General features: G+C 43.0%; 1 protein-coding gene across 27 annotated transcripts in view; it reads left to right on the top strand.

The window, feature by feature from the left end:
• The first annotated feature begins 7,060 nt into the window (after positions 1-7,060).
• Positions 7,061-23,242, top strand: part of MAP4 (microtubule associated protein 4) — a 115,843-nt gene continuing 99,661 nt past the window's right edge. For 19 of the 27 annotated variants that reach the window (XM_081159791.1, XM_081159789.1, XM_081159786.1 and 16 more), the window contains exon 1: positions 7,061-7,569. The gene's annotated coding sequence lies outside the window, so the exon portion shown is untranslated. Of the gene's footprint in view, positions 7,681-23,242 lie in introns of all 27 variants that reach the window. The other 8 variants (XM_081159799.1, XM_081159798.1, XM_081159796.1 and 5 more) reach the window with 2 other exon arrangements.

Below are 23,242 nucleotides of genomic sequence, written 5' to 3'. Positions count from 1 at the left end.
TCGGCTGCCTCCTGCATGCCCCCAACTGGGGATTGAGCCCACAACCCCGGCATATGCCCTGACTGGGAATCAAACCTCAACCTCCTGGATCATAGATCGATGCTCAGCTGCTGAGTCATGCTGGCCGGGCTGTCATGAACATTATTGAGCAAATCTTTGGGTGGATGCATGTTTTAATTTCCTTGAGTAAATTCTTCGGAGTGGAATTAACTGTCTTTTTCTTCCTCTGGGTTGTGAGCTTTGTGAAGGCTAATTCATTTTGTCTCTGGCTCCAAGCACAGTGCCTTGGTACATGGTAGGTGTTCAGTAGACATTTGTTGAAATGAACCAATTCAAACACAACATAATGTCCCCGTATTCTATGTAATATGTACCTCTCAGTTAGCACACCATGGGCCCAGCAAGATAGGAGAATTGGGAAGCAATGAGCCTTTAACGTAAGAATTCTCCCAAGTACAAGTTAGGAAACAGGCCAAGGAGCTAGGTGAGCGGTTGGAGGTGGCTAAGCAGGCGAGGGGAGAGTCAGTATTTGAAACTGACATTGTGTGGAGCCCCCCACATTCCTCCATGCCACTCTGCTTCTCTGAAAGTCTCAGCTTCTTTAGCTGGAACCCTTGGAGTGACTGTCCCAGTTTACTCTTTGTCTGCTCTCAACAACTAGTCAGGGTGGGCTGTCTCCTTCCCCTCTATTGCTATTCGACATGAATGATGGTTTGCTAGTGAACTCCTGACCTCCGTTACCTTGACAGAGATCAAAACTGCACCCCTTGAGAAGGGTGGGGGAGGTATGGTTTACGTCAAAATGCTTAGTGTGAACAGGCAAATGTGCAGGGAGAGGTGGAATGGAGAATCATCACTGTGCAACCATCACAGAAAAGATTGGTTTAGGCAAGAAATGTCAATGGATGCTATATTTAGGGAATAATTTGGGTGAAGAGTGTGTCTAAAGTTTCTCTCCACAGATTGCTTATTAGTTGCAAGGGAAAAAATAGTAACAGTACCCTAGAGAAATCAGAAATCAGATGTTAATGAAAATGAACATCATCAGTGAGGGCCAGATGGACACCACATGCGTCCTGATATGATGTACTGAGAAGGACACGCTATCACTTGTGCAGTATTCCAGACTGGGATACATAACCTGAGTCTAACCATGAGAAACCATTGGACACCCAAATGGGACAGATTTTAATTAAAAAAGGGGGTGCTCTGTCCTGACAGGGTAGCTCAGCTGGCTAGAGAGTCGTCCCATACACCAAAAGGTTGTGGATTCGATTCCTACATCAATGTTCCTCTCCCCCCCCCCCCCCCAGATCAATAAAAAACATATCTGTACATGCCCTGATTGGGCATCGAACCCACAACCTTGGGTGAGGGTTAAAAAAAAGGAGGAGCTTTATTCTTCAAAAATATTAATGTCATAAAAACACACACACATACACAAAGGCTGTGAAAACGCTCCACATGAATGGAAATTAAAGAGACATGACAACTGAAAGTGATACTTTATACTGGACTGGGGTCCTGTTCTGAAGTAGAAAAAAATGCTCTGAGGAACATTATTGGATCAATTGACAAAACTGGAATACGGGTGGTAGATTAGATAGAACCCCTGAGTCAATGTTAAACTTACTGAAGTTGATATTTGTATTGGTTATAAGAAATATCCTTAATATTGGGAATGTCCGCTGAAGTGTTTAGGGGTAAAAAGCCATAATGTATGGGACCTACATTCAAATGGCTCCAAAAATATTTGTGTGTGGTGTGTGTGTGTAGCAGATAATCAAGCAAATGGGCAAAATGTTTAAAAGACGTAAATCTTGATATAGGGTATATGAGAGTTTTATGTACTATTTTTATCCTTGCAACTTTTCAATCAGTTTGAAATTATTTCCAAATAAAAAGTTTAGAAAATGCTTCCCTGCAAAGTCCCCTGAGTCCTAATTCAGTCGGTGTGGGCCATGCCCACAGGAATTCCATGGACACAGGAAGGCAGCGCTTTCCTAAATATGTTAGGTTGTCCCAAGCTGCCAAATGCTTGATTCAAGCTAAGTGAAGAAACACAGGGGCTAAGGTAGGCATCTTTTAAAAGAATCTCTTGCCCGCAGGGCGTGGATCAGCGATTGAGCGTCAGCCTAGGATCCCGGAGATCGTGGTTCGATTCCCAGTCAGGGCACATGCCTGGGTTATGGGCTTGAACCCCAGTTGGGGGTGTGCAGGAGGCAGCCGATCCATGACTCTCATCATGGATGTTTCTGTCTCTCTCTCTCCCTCTCCCTCCTCTCTGAAATCAATAAAGATATATGTAAAAAAAACAACAACAAAGAATCTCTTTCTCTTTTCCCAGATCATCTTTCCTAGAGCAGGCTCTCACTAGAGGCTGTTGAATAGGCCAAAGTTCCAGCTTCGGAGTGACCCAAGGGAAGCTCTGACTAGAAGGCCTGAGGCTTGGGTCTTGCTGCCCTCCCCTCTGCTAATCTGCTACAGGGTGTTGGCCCCCTCATCTGTGGGGAGAAGGATTGGATCAAAGCATCCCAAGAATCACCAGCCCACAGATGTGTGCAGCCAACACAGTATTTTAAGAAATGTTTAATTAGTTGTCAACACTCAACAACCAGGATACTGCACATAAAAATGTAGCTCTATCTTCTCTGACCACAGTGGGCCCACATTTCCAGCAACTGGTAGCAACCGGCTAGAGCTGGGTGTATGCCCTCCTGCTCTTCCTGCTCCTCACAGTCCCCACCCCGCTCTTTTTCTTTAATTTAAAAAATTTTTAAAAAGACTAGCTTATTGATTTTTAGAGAGAGAGGAAGGGAGAAGAGAGAAACATTGATCAGCTGCCTCCTGCATGCCCCCTACCGGGGATCGAGCCTGAAACCCGGGCATGTGCTCTCATCGGGAATTTAACGGGCAACTTTTTGGTACATGGGATGATGCCCAACCCACTGAACCACACCGGCCAGGGCTGCACCCTGCTCTTTTATATTATGACTAATCAGTTTCCATATTTACAATTCCTGCTTGGCCTTTGGACTGGGAGATCTCAAAGGGCCCTCCAGTTCACATCTTCTCTGACCATGTCTCATCTCTTTAGGGACTTCAGATGCTGAACAAGAGGTTGGAAGAAGCAATAACAGAAACAAGATGAGGGTTGTCTCAAGTACATTGGCTTACAAAGGGCTAAATTCTGGTTCACGATCTTGATACAGCCAGCAGAGCTCTAGACTGGATGTGATGAGTGGAGTCAGGGCTGGAATGAAACTAGGGGGTTATATTGGGACTGAGGGTTCAGAAGAGAGGATAGAAGAGGAATTGGGGGGAAGCCAGGTGTCTGCTGAGCCCGCTAAGTGCCTGGAACTGAGGGCATTACTGTGAGCAGTCTTTTGAGATCACAGCTGAGAGCAGTTATGACCTGTAGCCAGGAAGTGGATCCAGGAGAGAAAAGAAAAAGATTTAAAAAAAACAAGATGTCATGGAAAGAGCACTGGGCAAGGAACCAAAGGATGTGGTTTCTAGTTCCAGATCTGCCACTTACTAATTGTGTGATCTTAGGCATATCACTCCATGTCCCTGAATCTTGTTTCATCATCTTCAAAATAGGGATGGTAACACTAGCCCTGCCTACCTCAGAGACATGGAAAGCCTAACCTGCGATACCAGAGAGCAAAGCACTTAGCAACTGTGAAGCACTATCCCAATGTGAGATGAAATTCAGACGCTGTAATTGAGTCTTAGAATTTCTGGGCTTGACGGCCCTTTGAGGGTCTGCAACCTTCTCATTTCACAACGATGGATTTGAAGCCCCAAGAGGAGAAATTACACAGCAGGTGTAGGGCAGAGGTGAAGGCACAGTGCTGCATTAGTTTTAGAGTAGAACCCCCTTTGTGCTCCCTCCAGGGGTATGTAAATGAAACTCTCCAAAGGGGGACAGAGTAAGGACCTGGCTGGGAAGGCCACAAAGGTGTGCTTCATCACATTCACGCAAAAGGGATGGATATGCCCTTATAATTAGCCCTGAGGTCACAGGAACAAGGAAACACTTAGTAAACTTTGAAAGCAGTAGTCTTATTGAGGGAAAGGAAGTCCCACTCTGCCTACTGCAGAGCATGCACAGTGAGGTCACAGAAATCGAGAGGTGAGGAGACCATCTTGTTCCACTTCCCCTGACAGAGATGAGGAACCTGAGGCCCAGAGGTGGGAACTGGCTTGCCCAAGGCCACACCGTTTGTTCCTGGCAAAGCTGGGACTGTAATGGCGTTTCTCAACGTGTAGTCAGGGCTTTTACTCCATGTGCCAGGTGGGGTTGCACTTCACTGCAAATAACAGACTAACGGTGATTTAGACCAGTGGAGACTTCTTGACTATTGATGGCTTTAAGAGAGAGGGGTTACTTTTCTCACTTTTCAGGAAGTCCAGACGTGGGCAGTGAAAGATTAGGGTAGCTGCAAGGATGTTAAGGACCTAGTCTCCCCGTCTTCCCCACCCTCAGCTCAATGGCTTTTGTCCTTACTGCCTTAAGATGGTTGCTTCACGCACCTGTAGGCAGTGTCCATATTCCAGGCAGGTGGAAGAAATGCAGCTCAGTTTGTCTTTTTTTAAAAAAATATGTCTTTATTGATTTCAGAGAGAGGAAGGGAGAGGGAGAGAGAGAGAAACATCAATGATGAGAGAGTCACTGATCGGCTGCCTCCTGCACGCCCCCTACTAGGGATCGAGCCTGCAACCCGGGCATGTGCCCTGACCAGGAATCAAACCACTATCTCCTGGATCCTAGGTCGATGCTCAACTGCCGAGCCAAGCCAGCCGGGCTGAGCTTGTCTTACCTGAAAGTCCATCCCATGAGGCACACAGCCATCCCAGCTACAAAGGAGTCTGGGCAGGTGGGTGGTTTAAGTGTCCAGTCACTAAAGTAGGAGGTAGCAGGGGGCTTCTGGGTTGTTAGTCCATGTTTGCCGCATCACTGTGCTTCACCATTTTAAAGATGAAAGAAGGGGTGGGCTCAACAGGCACCGCCTAAGGGTCAGAAAGTGAGTCCAAGTCTGGATTTTTCCAATTTTTAAGCGTCTTTGACATGACTCAAATACCTTACCTGAAATATGTTTGGGCCAAATGACCCCAAAAGGGGTCTGTCTTTTAAATTCTATGACCCGCCCAGCCGGGCGTGGCTCAGCGGTTGATAGTCAGCCTAGGATCCAGGAGATCTCAGCTAGATTCCTGGTCAGGGGGCGTGCAGGAAGCAGCCAATCAATGACTGTCATCATTGATGTTTCTATCTCTCTCTCAAATCAATAAAGATATATGAACACACACACACACACACACACACACAAAAGGTTGGGGTGGTGAACACACAATACAATATACAGATGATGTATTATACACTGTACTCCTGAAACCTGTATAATTTTATTAACCAATGTCATCCCAATAAGTTCAATAAAAAAAGAAACAAAGAAGGCAGATGGTGCTGAGCATAGAGAAATACAGCAGATGATGAGGTGAGAGAAACAGCATCATCGCACAGGGTCTTAGAAGCCATTATCAGGATTTTAATGCAATGGAAAGCCTTCCTGATGTGCAGGTACTCAATCGGCTTCTTAACTGGTGTGTGACCTACATCAGTCATTTCAGTTCTCTGGAACTGGCCTGAAGTCCCTTCCAGGGCTCCAAGTTCATAGTTCTATACCTTTTCCATCTATCATCTATCTATCTATCTATCTATCTATCTATCTATCTATCTATCTATCTATCTATCTATCTATCTATCTATTATATCTTTATTGATTTTAGAGAGAGGAAAGGAGAGGGAGAGAGAGAGACAGAAACATCAATGATGAGAGAGTCATTGATCAAGCCCACAACCGGGCATGTGCCCTGACCGGGAATTGAACCCTGATTGCCTGGATCCCAGGTCGAGGCTCAACTGCTGAGCCACGCCCGGCCGGGCTATCCTTTTATTCTTCATCCCTTCACATTTGTATATGCTGTTAACACTTCATTATAACCATATTAATAGTACTTGGTGCTTGCTAGGTGCCAGGTACCAATCTAAGCACTTTACGTATATTAACACATTTGATCCACATAAAAACCCTAATGAGGTAGCTACCATTGTTATCTATTTTGCAGTCGAGGAAACAGGTACAGGGAGATTAAATATCTTCCAGAAGCGCACATAACTTTTAAGTATCAGTGCGCAGATCTGCACACAGGGAATCTGGGGCCCAGAGTCCGAGGTTAGCTGCCTCCCTGTACTGCCTCTAGGTCACCTTAACAGTGACTAAGATAGAGGCTGATGACTGTATTATCTCATTTTTATAAAAAAGGCAATTGAAGCTTAACTTCCCTGAGGTTATGCAGCTAGAAAGAAGCAGAACCGGACCTCAAACCAGGGCTTTCAACCAAGCCCAGGGCTAACCAGCCTGCTCCAGAGGTGCCCCAGCCCCTGGCTGCCTGGGCTGAAGCCTCACTCTGCCCATTATTGGCTCGCTGACATTAGGCAAGTCACTAAACTCCCGTTTGTTTCCCCATCTGTAAAATGAGAACGAGAACACTCATGCCAACCATCCAGGACCGTTGTGACTTCTAGATGTGTTAGAGGAGGGCCTGGGGCACAGTGAGCGCTCCACGGGTGGGTGGAGGGTGGGTGAGCTGCCCCTTCATCCTGGACCAGGGCTCTCCGCCAGGAATATTATGCGGGCCAAACAGGAATCTTAAGTTTTCTAGCGGCCACATTTTAAAAAGCAAAAGGGAACATGACATTATTTAAAATATATTTTAGCCAAATATATCCCAAACCTGTAAGCAACTTTGTCATCAATGAGCCGACTGACAATATCAAAGCTGTGAGTGATACTTTATATGCTGTTACCGAGCCTCGCAAGTCTGCTCTGCATTCGGCACTCACGGCGCCTATCAGCTCGGACCAGCCACGTCACTGGCGGCTGAGCGCAGAGCCGCTCGGAAAGCCCCCTCCGCCACGCCCTCGTCCCCCCGGGTCCCTTCCCGCGACCAGCTGGCCCGCGCCGAGGGCCCCGCCCCGCGCCCCTCCCAGGTTACATCACAGAGCCCTCGGGCCGGGCCGCCGGGGTGACGCCGCCCTGGCCGCGTGCGCCGGCCGCTCGCGTCCCGCCCGCTGCACGCACCCAAGTTCTAAGGAAGCGACGACGTTACAGAGCCGCCGGGCGGTGGGTCTGCCCGCCGGCCTCCGCGGTAACGGGCGGAGGTTGGCGAAGGAGCCTCAGCCCCCCAGGCGCATCTCGTCGCCAACCGCCCTGCGCTCGCGCTGCGACTCCCGCAAGGTCGAGGCGGCGGGGCCGGCGCCTATTGGTCTGCTGCGGCCGCGCGCCCGCCCTCCCTTCGTGCTTATTGGCCGAAGCAGCGGCGCCCGCGGGATAGGCGGCGGCGGCGCTCCTCCTACGCGCCCGCCCTCAAGAGGGCGACGAGGAAGCGGCCGCCTCCCTGCGCCCCGCCCCTCGGGTTCGCTCGCTGGCTCCCCGCTGCTCCCGGCTCCTCCCGGCCCTCTCCAGGCTCCCTCCGGCTTCAGCTCCGGCGCGGCGGCGGCGGGTAAGTGCAGCTGCAGGCGGGGCCCGATCGGAGGAGCGGTCTCCCTGCTGTCCTGGGGGCTGCCCGCACCTCGCCCCGCGGTCGCCCGGGACCCCGCGGGGCCCGCCTGAGGTGGGGAAGGGCGGTGGCCGCCGACCTTCGGGACGCGGGGGCGGCCGGACGGGGGGCCTGCGGACGTGATCTTCCGAGTTTTCTGGGCGCGATCTGGGGGCCCGCCGGCGGGGCAGGCTGGGAGGTCCGCTTTCGGGGGTCTGGAGCGGAGGGGCCGAGAGGCACGCCTCAGGCTCGGGATGGGGCTGAACCCCGGGAGCGAGGGTCGGCTGCTGTCTGGGGCCCTGGGTGGGGCCCCGGGACGTTGGGGAACGCAGAGGTCATTCTTTCTGTGAGGATTTTGGGGGTCGCTTGAGGTGGGGCCGAGGCGAGCCTCGGAAAGGGTGTCTAGCGAGGGGTTGCGGGAGGGGCGGAGCGGTGGGCCGGAGGACCGGGCCCCGGCCGAGTCGTCCGTGCCTGCGCGCGTCGGCCCCGACTCTGTTAGGGGACTGAGCGCGTGTCTGGCTGAGGGAGTGCGAAGCGTCGCCGCCGGGCTGGGATGGAGGATGGAGCTAGGGACCCGGAGGGCAGCTGGAAACGCTACTCGGCACCGAGACTGTGGTTTCGCAGCACATGGACCAGGTTCTCCGCCGGCGGGTGTGATGCCTGAGCTGCTGTGTTTGTCGGCTGAGCGCTGCTTTAGTGAAGTTACGCCGTGGGGAGGGAGGGTGGAGTGTGGGGTGGAGTGTGGGGGTTTTGCTTCCGTCCAGGAACGTGCAAATTAAGTGCATTTGGGAGAGAAGGCAGCGGTTACGCTATGGTTTCTGTTTTAGGACCCAGAGCCAGGGGGAAACGTGCTTCTCGGGGAGGACTAGTGTTACCCAGCTTGCTCCTGGAAACCCCCTTTTCTCCTTTCCCTCCTCTGGTCCAGTTACAGCGTTGCTCCCCAGGGCCTCTCGATTCCCTTTCCCGGGCTGCAGAGCGCTGCAGTCTTTCTAGCTCTGCGCGCCCGCCCGCGTGTGTGTGAGTGTGTGTGTGTGTGTGTGTGTGTGTGTGTGTCTCCCGCCCATTTCCCTGCTGCTGCGCTTTTGGCAACTGCCTCTGCTCTTTCCCAGGGATGGTTGTGGCATTGCATCAGGGGATATTTGTGCTTGTAATTTGCTCACTCAGCCCAGGAAGAGGGAGAATAGCCTGCTGCGGAGCTGGGAGGGGGTGCCGTCTGCTGGGCTGGGGAGGCAGAGAGAAGGGTGTGGCGAGGGAATACAGCTGCTCTAGGCCTATAGGGTAACACTGCCCAGCCATCAGCTGAAAGAGATTGAAAGAGCAGCCGCGGCAGCAGCTATTTTTATAAATCAGCCCCGAATCCAAGCTGAGCACATGGATTTAGAGTGAACAGTTGTCATGCTCTCACTGTTACAGGCCGGGTGTTTGGTAGACAACATTAGAGTTGCTAAGCAAGAGACTCCATTTGTACAGTACAGCAGGTACTTGACTTGCAACTTTTTAACTGCTCTTCTCAGCTCTGGAGAGGGGCATTTCTCCTTAGAGGGTTTCTTTTCCATCGATGTCCTTGGATAGTCCGTACTCCTTCCTGTCAAATGAAATGTTAATGTTCTTCCTTTCAAATTGAGCTTAAAGATAATAAAGCTATCTATTTTTGAGCACTTGCCATCTCCCAGGCACTGGTTGTCTGTATTTATTTACAGAGGAGGAAATTGAGACTGACAGGAATAAGAGGTCACAGGTATAGTTAAATGGCAGAAGTGGCATCCACACCAAGGTTGCTCTCACCCCCTACACAGTAGTTCATAAGCTCTAAATTTTTGATTCACATGGGAGTGATTCAAGCGCTTGATTCATGCAAAGTAAACTCACTGGAGACTGATAAACTAGATACCAATTTTATTTACCATGAAAGTATTAAGTGCCATGTATGCAACTGGAATTAATTATCCATTGGCCAGGACTCCTCTTTTGTTTCTGGGCAGCCTAATCACTCATAAGAAGGCAGTTGATTATAGAAGCCTAGTGAATCTCTTTTCATTGTATGAACATATACTAATGTTTCACAGTGCTGGGAGCTTCTAACACGCTTTGCCCCCTTGTCTCAGTTGTGGTTTCTAAGTCATCATCACTTCATATATTTGTCATCCAGCATATATTTACCTGTGTAAAAATTTCCAAACTTACAAATAAATTTACATTACATATTAAAAAGTAATTTTCCATTGTTTGCTGACAGTGAAGGAAGCACCTGGAGTTTCTTGTCTAGATGGCTTATCTTTATTTTTATTTATTTCTTTTTTGAGGGTATGAACACTTTTACTAATTATACAATATGGCTTTCAGGGGAGAGTAGGACAGGTCTCTCAAGCTTGTTCAAAGTGGCTTCAGAGCAGGGAAGGATACTGGCTTGCAGGTTTTTATTTTGGTTATAGGATGGCGGTGGGAGTGAGTGTTTCCATGTATGTAAAGGGATTTGTGTACTTTAAACCTCCCACCAATATCAAGACAAGTGGGTTAGCTGTAATCAGAGAGGTGGTTCTTCTGACCTTAGTTAGTGTCTTGTTCTTTTTCCTGATCTTGTTGCTGGATTTGGTGATCCATCCTTTGGCTCTGTAAACTTTTGCTGTTGACACTTCACATTTTTGGCATCGCTTTCCCCATCTCCATCTCTCCTACTCTTTATTAATGTTAAGCATGGGTTTCATTTTTCCTTAGGAAGCAAGAAAATCTGAAAGGAACATTTTTACCCAATGGAAGTCATCTCGTTGCTTCATCTGATTTTGTCAGTTTGAAAAGGAAACTGAGTAAATGTCACTGATTTCACTTTGTCCTTCTTAAATGGCACCTTTAGAAGCAGGTTACTGTGGACTTCTTGCTAGGAGTGAGTGTGTTGAAGACAGGGTTAAGAAATGGGATAAAGGAAACATGTATATGAGGGATCATAATACCTTCCTAGAGCTCTCAAGGTTAATTTTTCAACATAGACCTTGTGGTGAACTATTTTGTATGTCATTAAAATTTTAAACTTGAAAGTCAACCCACTTCTCTAATCCTTTTTTTTTTTTTTTTTTTAAACTATGTCTTTATTGATTTCAGAGAGAGGAAGGGAGAGAAAGAGATAGAAACATCAGTGATGAGAGAGTCATTGATGGGCTGCCTCCTGCACACCCCCTACTGAGGATGGAGCCCACAACCCAGGCATGTGCCCCTACTGGAATCCAGTGGCAAACATCTCAGTGCACAGTCCGACGCCCAACCAACTGAGCCACCTGCCAGGGTGCAGATGTCATTTTAGAAAGACTTCCTTGGTAATGATCTCAAACATGCCTCCCTGCAGTTTTTATGCACTGGGTCTAATTTTGCTGTCTATAATATTTCCCTGTAGCTCCAGTTTCCACTTGACAGCTATTCAATGACAGTTACTCTGTCCCACTTAAGCTTTTTCTTTTCCAGACTAAACAGTTCTTTTCTTGCAGCCACCTTTTATGAAATGTTCTTTCTAAACCTTTTACTGTGTTGGGCATCATCCTGTAGACATGCTACAATTTGTCAGATACGGTCTGATTCAGGTACTGTATTAGGCCCTGGAAGTGAAGTGATGAAGGAATTCAAAAAAGATTCCTGCCCTTGGGGAACTTTCCACTTAGTTTCTGTGAGTGCTGCTTTAGAATAAATTAGGGTCTTTTTTTTTTCTATATCCACTTTTCCATGTTAGTTTATACTTGCCCTAGACTAAGCTCACCTCTAGGTCTTTTTCTCTAAGAACTGCTATTAACCCAAGTCTTTGTCTTTGGTTTGTTGGCTTTCCTTCTTTTTTTATTTTTTGTTTGGCTTTCTGAACCTGTGTGGTTGACTTTTTTACATTCCTATTTTCTTGCTGTCTATTGTTGCAAAGGGGACTTTTGGAATCCCGATTCTATTACCACGTGCCTTTGTTATCCTTCCCACATCTTTAATTTTAATATGTTCTTTCTTTTTTTTTTTTACCTGAATGGGCTAAGAAAATACCTAGAGAATGCCAAAATCAAATCTGAGTATGCAATGAGAGACAAAACTTCATGCCTTATTTTCTCCTTCCTTCTGACTTGTATGACTTTAGTATTTCCAGGAGATCTTGGTTCTGATTTTCCGCTGTAGTTTGTGTGCAAAATTGTAATTAAAATATTTTACATCTTACAACTCTGAAGGCACAGCTAGTTCTTTCTTTTTTTTAAAAAGTTTTTTTTTTTTTAAATATATCTTTATTGATTTCAGAGAGAGGAAAGGAGAGGGAGAGAGAGATAGAAACCTCAGTGATGAGAGAGTCATTGATTGGCTGCAGCCTGCAACCCGGGCATGTGCCCTGACTGGGAATCGAACCCCCATCGCCTAGATCGCCTGGATCCTAGGTCGACGCTCAACCGCTGAGCCATGCCCAGCCCGGCCACAGCTAGTTCTTTCTAATGGTAGTTATTGATTATTGGTTAAGTTAGGTTATAAGACTCTTTTTTTTAAATCCTCACCCAAGGATATTTTTTCCATTGCTTTTCAGAGAGAGTGGAACGGGCGGGGGGGAGAGAGAAACATCGATGTGAGAGAGACACATTGATTGGTTGCCGCCTGCACGTACCCCAACTGGGGCAGGGATCGAGCCTGCAACTGAGGTATGTGCCCTTGGCTGGAATCGGACCTGGTACCCTTCAGTACGCGGGCTGACGCTCTAACCACTGAGCCAAACCAGCCATGACTGTGTGACCATTTTCTACCTTAGTCTGGGTTAAGTAGTACTCTTTGTTATTTTTACCAATATATATCTTTTGGGCATATGTTATTCCATATTTTAAAAAAATGAAGATATCATTCACATACAATAGAATTCACCATTTTAAAGTAAATAAGTCATTAAAGAGAGTTTGAAGTAATCCAGATTTAGCAATTAGTTTCAGAAACTCTGGGTGTTTGGGTAGGTATTTAGATTTTAAAGTTTAAAAATAAAAGTATCCACATGTCTTTACAAGTGCTAGTTTGATTAAAATTTTTGTTCATATTTTCCATAATACCATAGGAGGGTCATTATACTTTTCAGAAGAAAATCAGAGATAATGATGGCTTTCTTGTTTTTCCTTGGAGGAAATAGGAGATGCTAGCAGTGTTTGTTTCACTGAACCCTAGCATTAGTTTTCTGCTGGAATTTGCAAACCGTAAGCTACGATGACAAATCTTTTTCCATAGTACAGCTTTTTCTGATTGCTGTGTAATATACTTCCAGATCTTCAGATTTATTGGGAAGTTTAGATTTCATAGATTGGGAATTTTGGTGTTAGTGACCCAGATTCACATAACAGGTGTAGTTAAAAATTAACCCTTTGCTGTCGTATTAAATTTGGACATGGGTGTCGTACTGGTCGGAATTAATTTCCATTGAAAGAGCAGTGATACATAACATGCAAGATTATGAAGGATAAACAAGAGAAATTATGAACTGATACATGAATGAATAGAGTAAAGATTCGTACGGTTCCTTGCTGTGGTGGCTGAGAGCAGACATACGACCAGAACAGTAAAAAAGCTTTGGTGGTTGAGAGTAGACAAACGACTGCAAAGGGTTAATACTCAATTTCATTTCCCCCCCACTTTGCGTAATCTTTTTATTCACATGCTGTGAATAGCTGCAGTGTAAGTCAAGTCAAAACCAATACAGTAGTCCCCCCTTAGCTGCTGTTTTGCTTTCCAAGGTTTCAGACACCTGCAGTCAACTGCCGCTCGAAAATATTAAGTGGAAAATTCCACCTCATGTTATCTCATCATGTAGGCATGTATCATCTCACATCATCATAAGAAGGGTGAATACTGTACAACATATTTTGAGAGACCACATTTACATGACTTTTATTGCAGTATATTATGTGTTCCATTTTATTATTATTGTTAATTTCTTGCTGTGCTTAGTTTATAAATTAAACTTTATTGCATGCATGTATAGGAAAAAACAGTATATATAGGGTTCAGTAGCATCCATAGTTTCAGGCATCCACTGGGGGCCTTGGAACATATCCCCTGTGGGTAAGGGGAACTACTGTAATTATAAAATCACTTGGTCATATGGTAACTCTGTGTAACCTTTTGAGGACATGCCATATTGTTTCCCGAAGTGGCCATACTGTTTTTCAGTCCCTTTAGCAGTGTATGAGGGATCCAGTTTCTCCATATTCTTGGCAATGCTTATTATTTGTCTTTTGATTATATCCATTCTATATAATGGTGTGAAGTGACAGAATCTGAATTTAAATAAAAATTTCTCAAATGATTTTGATGGTCTATAATAGTGGTTCTCAATGGGAATGGGGACAGAGATGTCGTTTCGTCCCACAGGGGACATCTGACAACATCTAGAGACATTTTTCATTGTCATGACTGGGAAGGTGCTATTGGCATCTAATGTATGGAGGCCAGGGATGCTGCCTAAACATCTTACAGTGCACAGGACAATACCCACTACAAAGAATTAATCTGATTCAAAATGTCAATAGTACAGAGGTTGAGAAACTCTAGTCTAGAAGAGAATTAGGCTAAACAGTTGCAAGATCAAAATTTTAGCCCTCACTTGGCAGTAGGATATTATCTTACATATTCGATTTATAATTTATATCAAATCTTTAATTCATTGAGGATACACAGAAGAAAAGAAGAGGCAATGTTAAGGACCTAAAGAATGTCTAGTTGAATATAATTTGTGCTGAGAGCAGTGAATGAATCGTGGCCCAGAGCATGATTTGCTGAATGAACAAGGTAATGTGGTGGTAGTTTGAACTAAAGCAGGGATTTTCAACCTTTTTTATCTTATAGTACACATTAACTAATTACTAAGATTCTCCAGCACACCAAAAAATATATTTTTTTGCTGCTCTGAAAAAAAAATTGGTATAATTTTGATACATTCACACCGGACAGCTCTTATTGTGTTGACTGTTGTCAGTTTTTTAGTTGACGGTCTTAAGAGAAAAGGGGTCAGTGTCCCTAGCTAAATAGTCAGGTATTGCATGTTTAAAAATTTTTGTGGCACACTGGTCGAAATTTGCTGAACTAAGTGAGTCTTAGTTATTTTATAATTGATGAATGTCTAGATTGGTAGACTCCATATATATATATATATATATATGTATATATATATACACATATATATATGTATGTATATATGTATAAAATATTTTTGATTTTAGAGAGAGAGGAAGGGAGAGGGAGATAGAGATAGAAACATCAGTGATGAGAGAGTCATTGATCGGCTGCCTCCTGCACGCCCCCTGCTGGGGATGGATCCCAAAACCCTGGCATGTGCCCTGACCAGAAATCGAACCATGATCTCCTGGATTATAGGTTGATGCTCAACCACTGAGCCACACTGGCAGGGCTGCATAGCTATAGATTGACTGTGTTCCCTCCATTAAGCACTCTACCCTGCCAGAATCAATGGTCACATAAAAGAATGTGCATGGGAGTTTGATTTTATAGTTTATTTCAAAGAAATTATTTTAATGGAAATCATTTTAAAAGTCTCAGCAGCCCTAGAAATGAAATTGGCAGCAGGCTATGGTGTGGCTCCCTGGCTGAGAATGTGTGTGTGTGTTTTGAAATGTGCTTCAGAAGTGATGCTATTATTTAATCTGACTAAAAGTGAATCCAGGATGTTTGTCTTCCTTTGCCTCATCCCTCCATTCTTTACTCCATGTATATCAATTTTGTTTGGCGATGTGAGGATTAAAGAAAGGTAATAGTCATCATCCCTTTTAAATTTATAATACTATTGAGAAAAGTTAGACATGTAATTTGTGGATATTATAGCAACTTTATTTTATTGTAGGGAAAATAAAGTGACTTATTGAAGTGAATTTTCCAATCAGACTCACTTTTGAAAATCTTCACAAATGTGAAGTTTTCAAAAAATTTTCTAGAATGCGACATGCGTAGAGTGTGTTTTTAAAGTTTATGATAAATTGACAAACAATACTGAGAAAATGAAGCAGTATAGAAGTATTAAATGAAAACTGAACCTTCCTGGTTAAGTGAAAAATAGTATGTCATTGTTTAATTTGTACTATTTTTGGTAACATGACAAAGGATGAATATCTTTTCATAAATGTATATCTCTTCTAAGGCTGTGTTTTAAATATGACTTCTGTGCTATCCATCTTATGTCCCTTTTTCCCCCCTAATTGCCCAGTTCCCTATTTTTAAGTATCCTGGTAGGAGTGACTTGAGAATTTCTTATGCTTATTTATTTTACTAAATAAATTGTAATCTGTGTATACTTGAAGTTTGCATAAAAGGAATTCATATTTAGGAGTGATTATTATATCCCAGATATGACTTTTCCCTATGACTTGTCATCATTTTTGTACAGAAAATATGATAGACTATAATATAGAATCATATCCTTCACATTTGTTGAAGTGTGTAGGTTTTACTCCTAAGCTTCTCACGTGGCTGTGATTTAGAGTGCTTGCTTTGTAGTACTTCTGCCCCTGTACTTTATTCTGCGGGGCGGGGGGCGGAATCTTTATTTCTCTTTTCTAACTTTTTTCTTCTAAACTGCTAGGAAACTAGATATTAGAATTGAGTTTAATTGAGTCTAATATCTAGAAAACTAGATATTAGAATTTGAATTTTTTTTTTCATGCAGGGGTTTTATGACATACTTTTGTCTGATCTGAGGCAGGCTTGTATTGGGTGTTTCACATACTATTTCATTCAGTCCTCATAATAATCTTTTCTATGTAGACATTTTCCTTATCTACAAGGTGGGGCAAAGTAGGTTTACAGTTATTCATATGGAGAAGAATACAATAATTAGTAAATAATAATACAAGAATAAACTCTGTGCCTTAGCTGGTTTGACTCAGTGGTTAGAGCGTTGGCCCGTGGACTGAAGGGTCCCTAGTTCAGTTCTGTCCAAGGGCACGTACCTTGGTTGCAGGCTCAATCCCCGGCTTAGGTCAGGGTGCGTGTGGGAGGCAACTAATTGATGTGTCTCTCACACATTGATGTTTCTCTCTCTCCCCCCCCCCCTTTCCACTCTCTCTAAAAAGCAATGGAAAAAATATCCTCGGGTGATGATTGAAAAAAGAAAAACAGAATAAACTCTTTTTTCATGTATTTACTACTGTAAACCTACTTTTGCTACACCCTGTATAAAGTTGGGGATGATAGAGGTCAGAAAAGATAAGGGCCCAAGTTTGCAGAGCCAATAAAAAGATACATTCAAACCTAAATCTGACCATAAAGTGTGTGTTTTTTGCACAGTGCCATGTCTGGTAATTCCTTTCAGGCTTTTACTTGGTTATTAAAGGCTAGATGTTGCCAAATATATGATGATACTTGAATCCCGTGTGGATAGGAGGCACAGCATCCAAAGCAAATGTATGACATTGTAATACAAAGAAGGGGATGGCTTGGTCCATTATCTTGGGGCTTCAGATGCTGCTGTCAGTGCTTCATGATCAGGTTACAGCTCCAGGAGCTGCTCTGTTTTAGTTGTAGAGTTAATGTTATGAGCCATTTTCTCTGCTCTTGTCTTTTTCTTTTCTTTTTCATCCCTCTCTTTTAGCTTCTCTACTTTCTTTTCTCTGTTTTTAAGAGACGGGGAAGCCAGAGATATGTTGTTGAAGAACCAGCATTTTTTCCAAATACCTTATATTTATATAGCTGATGCTTAGGCTTCACTAGGAGTTCTTTTTTGTTAACAAGTTCGAGAGAGACCACCGTTCCAAATGAAATTGTATTTTGAAAGTGAATGCAGTGAAAATGGCACTGAGAAAATAACAAAAATGAACAGATGTTGAAACACCAATCTATTTCCAAGGAATCAGGGTTATGTGTTATGTATTGTTATTGTGTCTGTTTGCACTGTAAGTTCAGTTTCCTTTTTAAAGTTAAGCTTAATTTGTCCTTTTTGGACTATTATTTATGTTTCCTTAGTTTATGAAATTCATTTGCTCTTTTAAAATGGTAGCTGTCTTCTGACTCTTTATAAGTTAAATAAGTTGGGCCAGGCCACCTCACCACATGAACTCTTTCCTCACCCTACTTGGTCTTTGACACTCTGCTCTGGGTCACCATGACTCCCTCCAACTCCAAAACAAAGACTCTGACTTTGCTCTGCCCTACCTAATGGCTTTAGACTGAATTTTGGCAAGGGGTCAGGGGTCAGATTTGATTTTTAGGGGCATAATTCTGGTGACCATATGGAAAAACTGGGTGAGGGACTGTGTCAGAGAGCTCTGTTAGGCTGGTACAGCATCCAGACAAGGGAGAGGGTTTGAACCAAGACATGGGGGGATCAATAAGGATGGGGATCAGTCATGATAGTGATATGGTTAATTACAGAGGTTATCATTACTGAACACTTACTATGTACTAGAAATAAAAAGTACTTTCTATGGATTTAACTCTCATTTAGCTCTCATAACAACTCCATGATTACATGTCTTAACGTTTTTATTTTATAGGTGAGGAAACTATGTTATGGAGAGGTTACATAATTTACCCGTTGGACAAATTTGGCTAGCTGGACAGAGGAAAAGCCAGGATGGGCAGTCAGTCAGTCATATTCTAGAACCTGTACCCTTGACCATTATGCTAGATTGGGGGTTTATTTTTCTAATTATCAGAGTTACCCTGTAAAGTAGTGTGCATGACTTGATGGTCCCCAGTCATCTACATCAGGGGTCCATATATACTCTGTGGTTAGATTACTCTGAAGGAGCTTTCTAAAATTGCCAAGATTCTGTGATTGGATATACAGGGAATCCTTGCTTTGCATGGTTCTGATATTTGTACATTTCCCTTACTGTGATTTAGTTAAGTGACACTGTCCTCTAATAACACATTTCAAAATTTACACAGTATATTTAGCCATGACTGGTCCCCACACATCTGTTGTTCAGTTCCTGTACAGAAAGCAAAGCATGCAGTTATGTTGCGTCTTTGTCTCCTAGTGATAAGCTCATGTTACATTTTATAAAAGTGGATAATTGAAAGAGGGACTGGCCAATAAAGATGAAAGTGCAGCAGAGACCCCAAAAGTAATAACACTGGAAGTGAAATGAAAGTGGAATGTAGATGGAGTTATAGAAGAAATGGCTCACTGTGAGAATGGTGAGACCACCGCCATTCCGAAGACTGGATATGCAGCTGGAGGAACTTGGTGGAAGTGAGCACAGGAGGAAAATGGTTTGGTGAAAAATATAAAGCTGTCCTAGAGCAAGTGGCTCTGCAAGATATTTCACATTAAAAGAACTCTTGAACTACTTTGTGACATTGAAAGAACAAAAGATAAAATGCTAGAAGCTGATTCAAACATCGAAATATGACATATTGCGAAGGCATAGAAAAGATGCCATTGTGCCTGCTGGCTTGGCTCAGCGCTTGAGCATCGACCTAGGATCCAGGAGATTGCAGTTCGATTCCCGGTCAGGGAACATGCCTGGATTGTGGGCTTGATCCTCAGTAGGGGTGCAGAGGCAACCGACCAATGACTCTCATCATTGATGTTTCTCTCTCTCTCTCTCTCTCTCTCTCTCTCCCTATCTCTCTCTGGAATCAATAAAGATATATTTTTTAAAAAAAGAAAAAGAAAAGATGCCATTGCATATCATGAGTTACATTATTAGAAGGAGGCCAGCACTGTTCAAATACTCTTGATAATTTTTTCAAAGAAATTATACACTATAATTTTCAGTGTTTTTAATGTTTTGCAGTGTACTAAATACATACTAGCTTTACTTTAAAGTTTTTTTCTTATACAGTTACAACTGACAGAATTTTTAATGTTTCCACAAAAATATTTAAAAATCACACAACAATTGTAATTTTTTGCATTGATATTACAGTCATTTTGCACAGTTTCATCCTGCTTTGTCCCTTTTCTGGTCTTGCACTGCCGTGCAAAATGAAGACTGCCTATACTTAGTTGTTGAAAGTTTAATTTTTTTCTTCAGCTTCTGGTGGCACTCTCTTGCCTTTTCTTGAAGAAGTTTGTAAATGCATCTAACAACAAAGCATGCCTTTTTTTTTTTTTTTTTTGTAAGCTTTGCTTTTTTTTTTTTTTTCTTTTAAATATATCTTTATTGATTTCAGAGAGAGGAAAGGAGAGGGAGAGAGAGATGGAAACATCAATGATGAGAGAGTCATTGATCGAGCCCGCAACCTGCACATGTGCCCTGACTGGGAATCGAACCCCGATCGCCTGGATCCTAGGTCGACGCTCAACCGCTGAGCCACGCCCGGCTGGGCAAGCTTTGCTTTTTAATAAATATTGTACTTACTGAAAAGAAATAATATCTGTCCTCTTAGAATGACAAGAAAGGAAACATCCTTGAAGCTGGTATTAAGGACAGTTTCATAGGAAGGGAGATTTTAGTTTCATGTGTTTGGTATTGTCTCTCTCTCTCTCTGGTAGCTGTTTTATTGATATACTATTCGCATACTGTACAGTTCACTCATTTAAAGTGTATAATTCAGTGGTTTTAGTATATCCTCAATATGTGTAACCATTACCACAGTCAGTTTAGAACATATCTATCACTCCAAAAGAAACCCCATACTCTTTAACCATCACCTCCTAACCGTTTCATCCCCCTACCCTACCTTCAGCCCTTGACAACCACTAACTTTTCTATCTTTACAGATTTGCCTGTTCTGGGACATTTCATATAATTGGAATGATACAATATGTGGTCTTCTTTGACTGGTTTCTTTCATTTAGCATGTGTCCAAGGTTCATCCATCTTGTAGCTTGTATTAATACTTTATTCCTTTTTATGGACACATAATATTCTATTGTATGGATATGCCACATTTTTGTTGTTTATCTATTGATGGACTTTTGGGTTTTCACTTTTTGGCTCTTATGAATAATGTTGCTATGAACATTTGTGTGCACATTTTCTTTCTTTTTAAAAAATATATCTTTATTGGTTTTAGAGAGAGGAAGGGAGAGGGACAGAGAGAGATAGAAACATCAATGATGAGAGAGTCATTGATCGGCTGCCTCCTGCAAGTTCCCCACTGAGGGTCGAGCCTGCAACCCGGGCATGTGCCCTGAGCCATGCCTGCTGGGCTGTGTGCAAGTTTTTGTGTGGACATATGTTTTCATTTCTCTTGGCTATATGCCTAGGAGTGGAATTACTGGGTCATATGGTAACTCTATGTGTAACCTATGGAGGAACTGCCATACTGTTTCCAAAATGGCCACACCATTTTACATTCCCATTAGTAGTATATGAGGGTTCCAGTTTCTCCACATCTTTTCAAACACTTGTCCTTTTGATTATAGTCATTCTGGTGGGTTATGAAATAGTATATCATTGTGGTTTTGACTTTCATTTTCATGATGACTAATACACTTATTGGCTATTTGAATATCATCTTTTTAATTTTAATCATTATTTTTTTAATCCTCACCAGAGGATATTTTTGCCATTACTTTTTAGAAAGAGTGGAAGGGAGAGAGAATGAAACATCGATATGAGAGAGACACATCGATTGGTTGCCCCCTGCTTGTCCCGACTGGGTGGGGATTGAGCCTCCAACATATGTGCTCTTCACTGGAATTGAACCCAGAGCCCTTCAGTCCAGGGACTGATGCTCTAACCACTGAGCAAAACTGGCTAGGCCCTGTGTTTTTTTTTTAGTTTATTATTTTTTTAATATATATCATCTTTGGAGAAATGTTCAGATCATTTGCCCATTTGTCAAAAAGACTGTTCTTGCCCTATTGAATTGTATTGGCACCTTTTTCAAAAATTGACTGTAAATGTGAAGTTTTGTTTGAATTTTCTATTCTGTTCCATTGATCTTTATGTCTGTGCTTATACTAACACAACATTGCCTTGATTACTGTAGCTTGTAGTATGTTTTGAAATTGGGAAGTGTGAGTCTGTTCTCCCAATTTCAGTATTTTTTTGGTTATTCTGGCTGCTTTGAATTTCCATATGAATTTTGGAATTAGCTTGTCAGTTTCTGCAAAGAAGCCAGCTGGGATTTTGATAAGATTGCATTGAATCTGTAGATGTGTTTGGGGAATAGTACCATCTTAAAAATGTTAGGTCACCTGGCTAGTGTGGCTCAGTGGTTGAGCATAGACCCAGGTACCAGGAGGTCCCTGGTTTGATTCCTGATCAGGGCACATGCCCTGGTTGTGGGCTCAGTCCCCAGTAGGGGGCATGCAGGAGGCAGCTGATCGATGTTTCTCTGTCATCAATGTTTCTATCTTTTCCTCTCCTTTCTTTTCTCTGAAATCAGTAAAAACATTTTTTTTTTAAAAGTTAGGTCTTCACACTCACGAACATGGGGTGTCTTTCCATTTGTTTAGATCTTTTCTTTTACTAATGTTTTGTATTTTTCAGTGTGTAAGTTTTGCACTTCTTTTGTTAAATTTATTTCTAAGTATTCTTTTTGATGTTTTTTGTAAGTGGAATTGTTTTCTTAATTTCAGTTTTAGATTGTTCATTGCGTTTCGTGCTCTTTTAATATTGACTTTGTTGAATTTAAAACTTTCAAGAATCAATGATCTTCTTCTTACTGGCTTGTAATTACAAGAAATGGAGGCTTGTATTGTAGAGTGCTCTTACAAAAGTTTTATTTCAGCATTGGCTTTCAGGCAGTTTGTGGTCAGACTTTGAGCTATTAGCCATCACTTTTTAGGCCACTTGGACTTAGGAGTTCCAAACTGGTGACTGCATATGCCACTTGTATGGTCAGTGTGACTGGTTTTCAAAAGCCCTTTCAGTTATAAGGCAAAGGATTTGGAACAAAAATGCCTTTCATTCATATCATTCTTTTGTTTTCGTGGTGGGAAGAGCCAGAAGAGCCGTAGTTAAGAGGAACAGTTAGATTTTCGTGGTTTACCAAATTGCATTAGAGGAAGTCTATAAAAGGATTGTTGAACCAACTTTCAGATTAAAAAACAACTTATTAGTGATGCAGGAACCTCTTGCAGATACTTTGGTTAACCTGTAGTTTACTATAAGAAGAGTTGAAGCCCTGACTTTTGAGATTAAATCTTAAATCAAGTACTGTAGGTATGTCTCTGATAAGTATAGTTTTATCATCTACATCAGAACCAGTTGGACTACTTCGAAGTGCAGATTCCTGGGCTTCTACCCAGATTTATGATACTAGATTCTGGGAATAGAACTCTGTAATGTATTTTTATTTATTTTTCCTCACCTGAGAATATTTTTTCCATTGCTTTCAGACAGAGTGGAAGGGAGAGAGAGAGAGAGAGAAACATTGATGTGAGAGAGAAACATGGATTGGTTGCCTCCCGTCCGTGCCCCGTCCAGGGATTGAACCCGAAATCTAGGTATGTGCCCTGACTGGTAATAGAACCCACAACCTTTTTGGTGTATGGGTTGACATTCCAACCAACTGAGCTACCTAGCTGGGGCTCTCTCTAATGTATTTTAAACCATCTTCCCAGGGGACTTCCACACTAAAGTTTGAAAACAGCTTTTGATTTTGTACCTCCTCTTAAGAGATAGTTTTTATCAGAATTGAAAATTTCAAATTGAAGGTCACAGCCCGGCCGGGCGTGGCTCAGCGGTTGAGCGTTGACCTGGGATCCAGGCGATCCGGGTTCGATTCCAGGTCAGGGCACATG

Source organism: Miniopterus schreibersii, assembly GCF_964146895.1.
Source record: "Miniopterus schreibersii genome assembly, chromosome: 15".
Lineage (NCBI taxonomy): Eukaryota > Metazoa > Chordata > Mammalia > Chiroptera > Miniopteridae > Miniopterus > Miniopterus schreibersii.
This window is presented reverse-complemented; position numbering and strand designations above follow the sequence as displayed.